A 10,000-nucleotide genomic window follows, 5' to 3' on the forward strand; every position below is an offset into this window, starting at 1 on the left:
CAAAAGAAAAAATTAAAAGGTGTATAGAGAAACTCAAAGTCAATAAAACACCAGAGCCTGACGGTTGGCATCCAAGAATCTTAAAGGAAACGAAAAATGAGATTGTTGTTCCATTAGAAATTATTTTCAGGAAATCCATCCTCTCCGGAGATGTCCCAAGAGAATGGAAGCTAGCTAACATTACTCCTATATTCAAAAAAGATGACAAAAAGAAACCAAATAACTATAGGCCTATAAGTTTGACTTCAGTCGTAGGAAAAAAAAATGGAAACTATCATCAGAGATGCTATCGAACATCATTTAGAAAGTAACCGTTTGATAAATGATAGCCAGCATGGTTTCAGAAGGAAACGTTCTTGCGTGACTAACTTACTCGAACTCTACAACACAGTTATCTCGAATTATGACAAAAGAAACAATGTAGATTTAATATATCTAGACTTTGCAAAAGCTTTTGATACCGTCCCACATAAAAGACTACTTACTAAATTAGGTTGGACTAGTAATTGGTTGAATGATCGAAAACAGAGAGTTGTCTTTAATGGAAAAACTTCTGGATACAAAAATGTTGCTAGTGGAGTTCCTCAGGGTTCCGTTCTTGGGCCACTTCTATTCATAGTATATATAAATGATATAGACCATGGACTAAAATCTGTTGCCAAATTTGCTGTTGCACAAAACTGTGCGGAATGGCAAATGATCACTTAAATCAATTCGATATTCAAGAAGATTTAGATAAATTACAGCAATGGTCTGAAAAGTGGCTAATGGAATTTAACACAAGTAAATGCAAGGTAATGCACATAGGTAAAAATAACAGTAAGTACGATTACAAGTTATTTGGAAATTCGTTAACAAAAGCGAATAGTGAAAAAGCTCTCGGCGTAATTATCAGTAACGATCTCAAATCATCCAAGCAATTTATTTCAGCCCCAGAGAAAGCAAATAAGATTCTAGGACTGATTGCGCAATCTTTTGATTTCAAAAGTCCATCACTCATTAACAAGCTATAAAAATCGTTAGTTCGTCCACATTTGGAATATGCTGTTTCCGTATAGTCACCTAATCTCATTAAAGACATTGACAGACTGGAAAAAGTTCAACGGTGAGCCATAAAACTGATTCCAAATATCAAAAATAAATCATACGAAAATCGACTAAAACATATGAATCTGTTTTTCCTAAAAAAGTGTAGACTCAGAGGTGACTTGATACAGGTCTTTAAGATTCTAAAGGGAATTGACATCAAAAGTGACAAAAATTTCACATAGAATGAGAATCGGACAAGAAACAATGGTCTCAAACTGTCCGGAAATAGATTCAATTTGGAAGTGGGTAGAAACAACTTTGTCAACCGTGTAGTTAATGTATGGAATAAACTTCCTGCACAGGTAGTGCAATGTAGTTCAGTTCAAAGCTTTAAGAATCATTTAGATAAACACCTAAGCAAGATGCTGTAATGATTATAATTTATTTCATATTATTTGTTTTTGTTTTGTTATCATTTGTCTCTTTTGATTTTCATTTATCATTAGTCATATGTCAATTCATTATTATTTACTATTTACCTCTTTCTTTACTATTTAACTATACCTATGCATTTATTTATTTCATTTGTTATTTACATTATTATAGTTTTAATCTATTAGTTTATTTTCTTTTTCGCATCCGACCTAGATATGGACCAAAAGGTCTCCTGTCGGCATGCTCCGTCTTTGTAATCCTTTGTAATCCTTTGGAGTTGTAGTCTTTATATCGACAGCTCCTCGAGAATTCTTTTTGTTTTTCTTTATATCTTACTGACGTAGTTTTTTTTTTTTTTGTGTGTATTCTTTTTCTATCCAGATTTTATTTCTTTATAGTCTATAAATTGCTTTTCTTGATTTTTGATTCCGGGTGCCAATGATATGTCAGAAAGACTTCATAAAGGCATAATGTAGCTGCCTGCGTCATGCGATTATTTCTAATTTAGTGGCCGTCAACTATGTCAGTTAAGGGGGGGCACCCCCGAAAAATCCTTGGGCTCATATCTCGCTTCTGGTTCATTCAATTGCGTTTAGATTTTAATATATTGTTTGCTGGTGTAAAGGAATGCTATTCTGTAAATTTAATCAAATTTGGTTGAATGATAGTGGCTAAAAAAAAAAAAAAAATTACCTCACAAAATGAAATTTTCATTTAATTGCTTTGAAAAATTTATCATAGAAACTTTGTTCATATATCTACATTTTGTAGGAATTAGTTTTTCAATTTGTTTTTGTCTTTAAAATAGAATTGGGGGGGGGCTCCTGATTTTTTTTTTTTTTTTTTTTACAAACTAAAACATTTAATTCATACAATATATATATATGTATATTTGTTGAAGTACAAAATGATACCTAACGTAAGTTTATCAGCATTTTCATCGATTTTGTGTATTTGAAGTCTAGAAAACAACATTTCGAGATATTGGCTTCTATTTTTTTTCCCTTACCCTGCCATGTGTATTCATCTCATTGACATGAATTTTTCACATGTGATTGTGTATGCATTGTTAACTTAGTGGAGAATGATGAGGCATTTGTTCCCCCTATCTACAGGGGATTTTACACGGTCAAACAAGTTGACCAACACGTTTGACAACACGATGTTTGAGAGTATGCCTGAACATGTGAAAGGGGTAAACACGTTGGACCAACGTCTTGGACGGATGTCTGAACGGGCCCGACTTTTGTGGGCGGAGCTTGCTCGTTCTGCATGACAGTCTGAGCACGCATCAGTCTCCAACCGTCCTACATACATAGAGTGCTTAATTAAATCTCGCGGAGGTAACATCTATATAGCCGCTCGATCCTTCAGTGACCGAGTTGCCGATTGTTTCCAAAATGAATGATGATACGTGTGCCGTTAAGGACAAGGAAAGGGAAATTATGGTGGACTTCATTGACATATATAGGAAGCACATAGCATTGTGGAAGGTGAAATCGAAAGAATACTCTAATAGGAATCTAAGAAATAAAGGTATAGATGAATTGCATGGAAAGCTAAAAGAACTTGACCCTCAATGCACGCGGGATGATGTGATGAAAAAAAAATCAATTGTCTCCGTAGTTCTTTTAGAAGGGAACTGCGAAAACATGAGATCTCCAAGATGTCTGGCAAATCAACTGATGAAATATACACACCCACTCTATGGCATTTTGAAGACATGACGTTCATATGTGATCATCAAGACGTGCCACGAGAAAGTATATCAAGTTTGCATTCTCTTGATGAAGAGGTGAGTTGCAATGATTTGGCCTCTTATTTTATTTCATTTTTTTTTTGTCATAGGTAGATGATTTTATTCAGTTTTATGGGCACTTTCATATAATCAGTGATTTTTAAAATGTGCCTAACTTCTTTGGTATATTAGTTTGAAGTTTCATACAAATCTGGATTACAAAACATGATTTCATTAAGATTCCAAGAGGCCACCCTAGCTTTGAGGGTTAAACTTGAGCCATACATAGGTCTAAATGAAGCATTTGATTCATGAATCAGTTAAACTTATCATAATCATCGTATTTTTTTTATTTTGGGAAGAAAGATTACAGTGCAATATGTTACACAATTTTAGTCATACTATGTAGATTTGGAGGTGTGTATTACTCTGTAGACTAGGTCTAACTTACCCATTTTCATGATTTATACGAAGTCCTTTTGTCATGCTACTGCACCCACAGTTACAAAGTAATCATTAAATCTATCTCTCACTACCTTTGCAATCTCAGGATAATTTCGTGAGCCTTGACCGTTTTGCAAACCTGCTAAATAATTAGGATCTACAGATAAACCTGGCAAGGTAACTTTCCTTACTCTATATCCTCCCTATGAAAGCACTCCTCTGAGGAATAGTCTGAAGGACATGTTTTACGCAAATAGTTAGGTAGGACAAGAGATGCCATAACTACCTTTTCAATACTTGTCAATTTGAGATTTATGCAAGTGTGGAAAATTCTAAACTGGGAAGCCATAATGCCGAAGGCATTTTCTGTCACTCTCCGTGCCCTTGAAAGCCTGTAGTTAATTAAATACTTGCTTTCCGTTATCTAGGTCCTTTTGAGAATAAGGTTTCAGGAAATCGGGACTTAATGCAAATGCCTCATCACCCACGAAAAGATATGGTGAAACACATTCTGAATTTGCTCTTATTGACTCATGTGGGATGCAGAGCTTTTCATCTTTTGGTCGCTGCAATGCCAAATTCGGTATTACCAACGACTCCTCCATCTGACACGCGACCACTAGTTCCAATGTCTGCCATAATGAATTCGTAGTTCGCATTTACAACTGCCATCAACGCAAGGCTGTTGTATCCTTTGTAATTCCAATAATGAGACCCTGATCCTGATGGCGGTGTTATCCATCAACACATGCTTTCCATCAACACCTCCTCCCAGACAGATAGTGGGGGGAAATGCCATCGAGACTCCAACTGCTCTCCAACAATCTTCCACTCCTCTTCTGTTGCAGGAAACTGAAACAGATATAAGGTACAATTCTATGATATATATATATATATATATATATATATATATATATATATATATATATATATGTTTGTATATAAATATATATATATATATATATATATGATTGTCTTGCAATATATATATAGGCGTTCTCTTTTCCGAGAGTGTGGTCGAGCCACAAGATGATGATGAAGTACCTTCATGAAGCAATACTCCTGCAGTTAATCGAAGCCGCAGAACCACTACTAAATCAGATCACATTTGGTCGCTCGAAACTTAGAGAGAAACTTTGAGAGACATGTTAGTGCCAATGAGAAACTTTGAGAGACGTGTGTGTTAGTGCCAATGAGACTCTTGTGAAATACGTTGGCGAAAGACTGCTGGAATCCCTGGACATGAAAACAGCAAGCTTTGCTGGGAAGTTGATAAGTGATGTACTTTTTGAAGCAGCGAATGTGATTTTGACTGCCTCTTCTAAATTGCAACTGAACCATATCATTTACATGAATTATTTGCAACACCATCACCACAGTCTTCAAGTTCCTCCCTCACATTATAGTGATAGTAGTGACTCCAATATTTGTCAACTTTTCTCAAGTTTTCAGCCCTTGGAGCAGTTTCATAAGTTAGAAGTAGGCTGGCAAACGAGAGGTATTTTGTTTTGGTTTGGTATCATTATTATTGTTTTCTTTTTCTTTTCTTTTTTGTAATTTTGATTGATTTGAGAAGGTATTCACGTGGTATTTTTTGTTTTGGGCTATACATTATTATTTTTGTAGGCCTATATCATATACCTTTGAAGAATGAGAGGATAACGAGTTACATTTTTGGATTGGTTTGGTTCTGTCACCTTCGTTTACCACTGTGTTTAGAATGATTGCAGCACATTTCAACAGTAGGTTTCAATATTTTTCACATATCCTGACTATGTACTGATTTTCCACAATAAAGGAACATTACACTTTGAATGTCATAACTCACCTTTGAATAGTCCTTCTTAAGAACTTTGTAGATGGCGTGACAAGGTTCTGGTATAATCCTAGATAAGGTGCTTGTTGCGATGAGAGCTGAAAATCTCAAGTCTTGCAGAGATCTACCCGTTGCTAAAAAAAACCGCAATATTGCGCTCAGCCGTTCATGAGGGCTAATGGACTTTCTCATAACGGTGTCTTCACAAGTAATGAATGGAGTGACCAAATTCAAAAGTTCAAAATATGTTGATTCGTCCATGCGCATATAATTGCGTCAATCATCTAGGTGTAGTTCCAGCTCCTTCATCAAGTTGGTATGAGAAATGTGGTCCCTTTTCAGTGACCAGTCCTTTGTCCACTTTGAACGCTTCCTTTTCTTTTCGTTGAGGGCAATAATCACTATCCCAATTGCCATCACCTCGTCTTGAGTAGGGGACATGTTACCCCCTTCTACTCTGGGCATCGACTGAGGTTGTCTGTCTGTCTGGTCTGAGCGTGCAACAACTCTTCAAGCATGTTGTGTTGGAGGTTTGATGAGCGAGTTGGCCAACATGTTTGATTGTGTAAAAACCCCTCAAGGAAGCTATGCTCCTAATTCTTTTTATTTGAGAAAAAAAGTTTAAATAAAAGAATGAAATATCAGCAACCTATGCATGTTTTAAAATTCAAATAAAAAAAAAAAGTCCGAAATTTGCCCAATTTTGTTTTCATCAATTTGTTGTTCTTTGGTAATGTACGAAAATGGTATTCCCCATATATAGAAATGGAAGCAATTGCTTGTCTGATTTCCTGTGATTTATAATGAAGTAAATACTCATTATTTTTTGCATGTGTTAATCGAAATACTAGAAATAAGCTCAGTATTGACGCCGATGTGCCTTTTTTCCACGGAATTGAACGCAAAGAAAACGAATATGAAAACGTTAGGATTTGGATCTCGTTTCGCAAATTTATTTCAAACTAATAAATGATCAAATGATAAATTGATAAACTGAAATGTAAGTAGAAAGAAAGAACATTATTTCAACTCTTGTGTTCTGTCAAGTGTAGGCCTTATGGTCTCTTGCAGTCTACTTCATTATTGGGTTAATTTCTCCCGTCCATATCCGTTACACACGACATCACCTGTTACACACACAGTACCCGCTACATATACATCCACAACCCCGTTACACTCACACATCAGCATCCGTTACACTCACCAGCATCCGTTACACACGTTACATCAAGGACCATATACATGGTCAAACGATTTGTCAAACGTGTTTGACAAACCGGATTTGACTGTATGAACGGGGTATTTGGTTGTCAAACGTTTGACAAACCGTTTGTCAAACGGTGTTTGACCGTGTGAATGAGGTGTTTGTCAAACCGGGTTTGACCGTGTGACACCCTACGTTTTCGTCCTCCACCATGCAGGTTCTCCCGCAAGACCTTGGGGGTGGGGGGTGGGGGGTGGCTCTACGGGGACACGTACATACAGCGAGGCCAACGTCATCCTGTCGGGCGGGGTGGGGGTGGGGGGTGGCAACGTCATCTTATCGGGGAGGGACCCACCCACACCCACCCACCTGCTCGGGCGGGCCCCGCAGTTACCAGCGGTACCTCTCGTACGACGTCACGTCACCATCCAGGGCTTCGTCGTCAAGGAGACGTTTGGCGCCATCATAGTTTGTAGTCCAGGGAGGGCGTCGTCAAGGGGTGTCCAGCCAAGAAGCATTTTATCGACATTTTTTTTTTTTTTTTTTTTACTGATTATCATTATTATTGTTATTATTATTATTATTATTATTATTATTATTATTATTATTATTATTATTATTATTATTATTATTATTATTATTATTATTATTATTATTATTATTATTATTATTATTATTATTATTATTATTATTATTATTATTATTATTATTATTGTTGTTGTTGTTGTTGATGTTGTTTTCTCATAATTATTACCATCATCATTGTCTCCGTCATCATTTAACATTATTTTCTTATTGAAATAGCCCAATATCATGGGTGACTTGTTTAATGTAGTTTTGTGAATGTTTTCACCACTGTTCGACACGACGTCACACGGGAATTCGGTAGACAACAATTAAGAATTATGCTAGACTGGCAAAAATCATGCCTATTTTTTTATTCTTCATTATAACTTAGGTTTTTGTAATATTTATTCATTAAAATAACCCAATGTCATGGGTGAATTATGCCCATTTTTGTACATTATGTGAAATGTTTTCACGACCGCACAACATGACGTCACACGGGAATATATTAAGTACCAACAAAAAACTATGCTAGACTGGCAAAAATCATGCTTAATCTTTTATTCTTCATAATAAGCTAGGTTTTTATCACTGTTTTCCATTAAAACTGCGCAATGTCATGGGTGAATTATGCCCATTTTAGTATATTATGTGAAATGTTTTCACGACCGCGCAACATGACGTTAGGCAACAAGTTAAAATTATGCTAGACTGGCAAAAATAATGCTTGATCTCTTTTTTCATAATGAATTAGTTTTTTGTAATGTATATATTTACTAAAATAGCCCAATGTCATGGGTGAATTACGCCCATTTTAGTATATTATGTGAAATGTTTTCACGACCGCGCGACATGATGTCATACGGAAATATGTTAGACAACTAAAATTTATGATAGACTGGCAAAAGTCATGCTTACTCATGTATTCGTCATGATAGATTAGGTTTATATATATATATATGTATATATATATATATAAATAAATGTATATATATATATATATATATATATATATATGTATATATATATATATAAATAAATGTATATATATATATATATCACTGTCCAGTAATGTCGTTACACATTAGTAATTGCAATAAGAACCCACTATTATTTGGATTTAAAAAAAGAAGAAAATAACGGATTTCCGTCTATTTCGATCACTTGCTGTGATCCTCTTCACGCGGAATACGTGAATTCCGCGTGAAGAGGATCACAGCAAGTGATCGAAATAGACGGAAATCCGTTATTTTCTTCTTTTCTTAAATCCAAATAATAGTGGGTTCTTAGTGCATATATATAATATATATATATATATATATATGTATGTATATATACATATATATATATATATATTATGTATATATATATATATATATATATATATATATATATATATATATATATATATATATATATATATATATATATATATATCTTTTTTTTTATTAAAGACTGTTTTGGAGCGCCCCTGTGGCCCAGAGACGCACATCATTCTCCTACATTATTACTTAAAAATCTATACGTAGATGAATGATAACCTTGTACCCCAGCTGTGCATCCTGTGCGCTGTTCCATTGAATCTTTTATTTTGTCTATGTATCTGCTTCTTTCGGCCTCCCCCCCCCCCCCGCCCCTCTGTCGGAGGGCGGGCAGGTGGGGGAGGGGATAATTCCGCCACCGCATTTGCCATGAGTGTCGTAAAAGGCGACTTTAATGGACAGAACGATGGATGGACCAAGGGGTGATCCTCCTCCTCCTCCTCCACTGTGTATGCTCCTCTTTCCAAAAGTCGAGGCCTAAGAAGAGGGCCTGCAAGAAGGAGGACTCCAACCAGATCCCTAGTAATTACATCACCGAATGCGCGCGCGTGGTTGTGGTACAGATGAGATTAAGAGGGAAGAGATTGGCAGTGTGTTTGCGAGAAGAAAGAAAGAAAGATGGATGATGTGTTAGCGTTGATTGAGACTAAGTAAACATATGATGAACCTTTTCCAGCCCCCAGAGGGGCAAACTAAACTCGTTAGGTGGTAGCTATATCGTGTTCAACATACGAGGCAATATATGAGTTATTAATCAAATGGATATCACCTTACTGTTAATTTGTTATTAGTATATCGTTGTTATAGTATTATGTAGAACCAGGTCTGTTGACATAGTATTTTGTGTCAGTTAAGGAAAAAACCATACCCTAGAGTCGAGGAAATCATATTTGCTGTATGTGATTAGACAGCGAAACAAATGGAAATGATCAGTAACATTTATGAATCAACCTCGACCTTTGTTATAGCTATATTATGATCAGAGTCAAGAAGCCTTCCCCTACGACGTTATGTGTTTTTGATCTAAAATTCTCAAATGGAAAATGATTATCGTCACAGGCCGCAAGGCGTTCGTGTCGTATGTCTCAATTACTAGATCAAGGTAAAAGCAGCAATGGATGCTTTTTGATACAGTGAAGTCTCTAACAAGATATATGACAAAGACCTTTATCTAACTTGGAAAAGTAGACTCTCATGGAGAGAAAAATCCCTATACTTTGTTGTCGAATATATGATCTGAGGACACAGGCTACATTGCATTTTGGAGACAAACTGAAGAGAGAAAGTCTCTTTATGAATGATGGGAAGTGAGGAAAGTAATAATAATAGTAATAATAAACAAAGACAGTGTATTCAGTGGAATAACTAAACTATTCTAGGTACATTTTTTAATTTATGAATAATTCTGAATGGACTATTAAAACCATAAGCTTTATGCAGTCATT

At 35.7% G+C, this 10,000-nt stretch overlaps 1 protein-coding gene and 1 long non-coding RNA gene across 2 annotated transcripts in view; one reads left to right on the forward strand and one right to left on the reverse strand.

Annotated features, from left to right (window-relative positions):
- LOC143031056 (uncharacterized) overlaps positions 1-2,296 on the reverse strand; it is a 17,349-nt gene extending 15,053 nt beyond the window's left edge. The window contains exon 1 of the long non-coding RNA XR_012966976.1: positions 1-2,296. This exon is cut by the window's left edge and continues 1,005 nt beyond it. This is a non-coding gene — a long non-coding RNA (uncharacterized LOC143031056).
- Positions 1-10,000, forward strand: part of LOC143031044 (uncharacterized) — a 434,053-nt gene that overhangs the window by 105,146 nt on the left and 318,907 nt on the right. The gene's annotated exons all lie outside the window — the stretch shown is intronic.

Source organism: Oratosquilla oratoria, chromosome 12 (genome assembly GCF_046742065.1).
Source record: "Oratosquilla oratoria isolate Oo_2021 chromosome 12, ASM4674206v1, whole genome shotgun sequence".
Taxonomy (NCBI): domain Eukaryota; kingdom Metazoa; phylum Arthropoda; class Malacostraca; order Stomatopoda; family Squillidae; genus Oratosquilla; species Oratosquilla oratoria.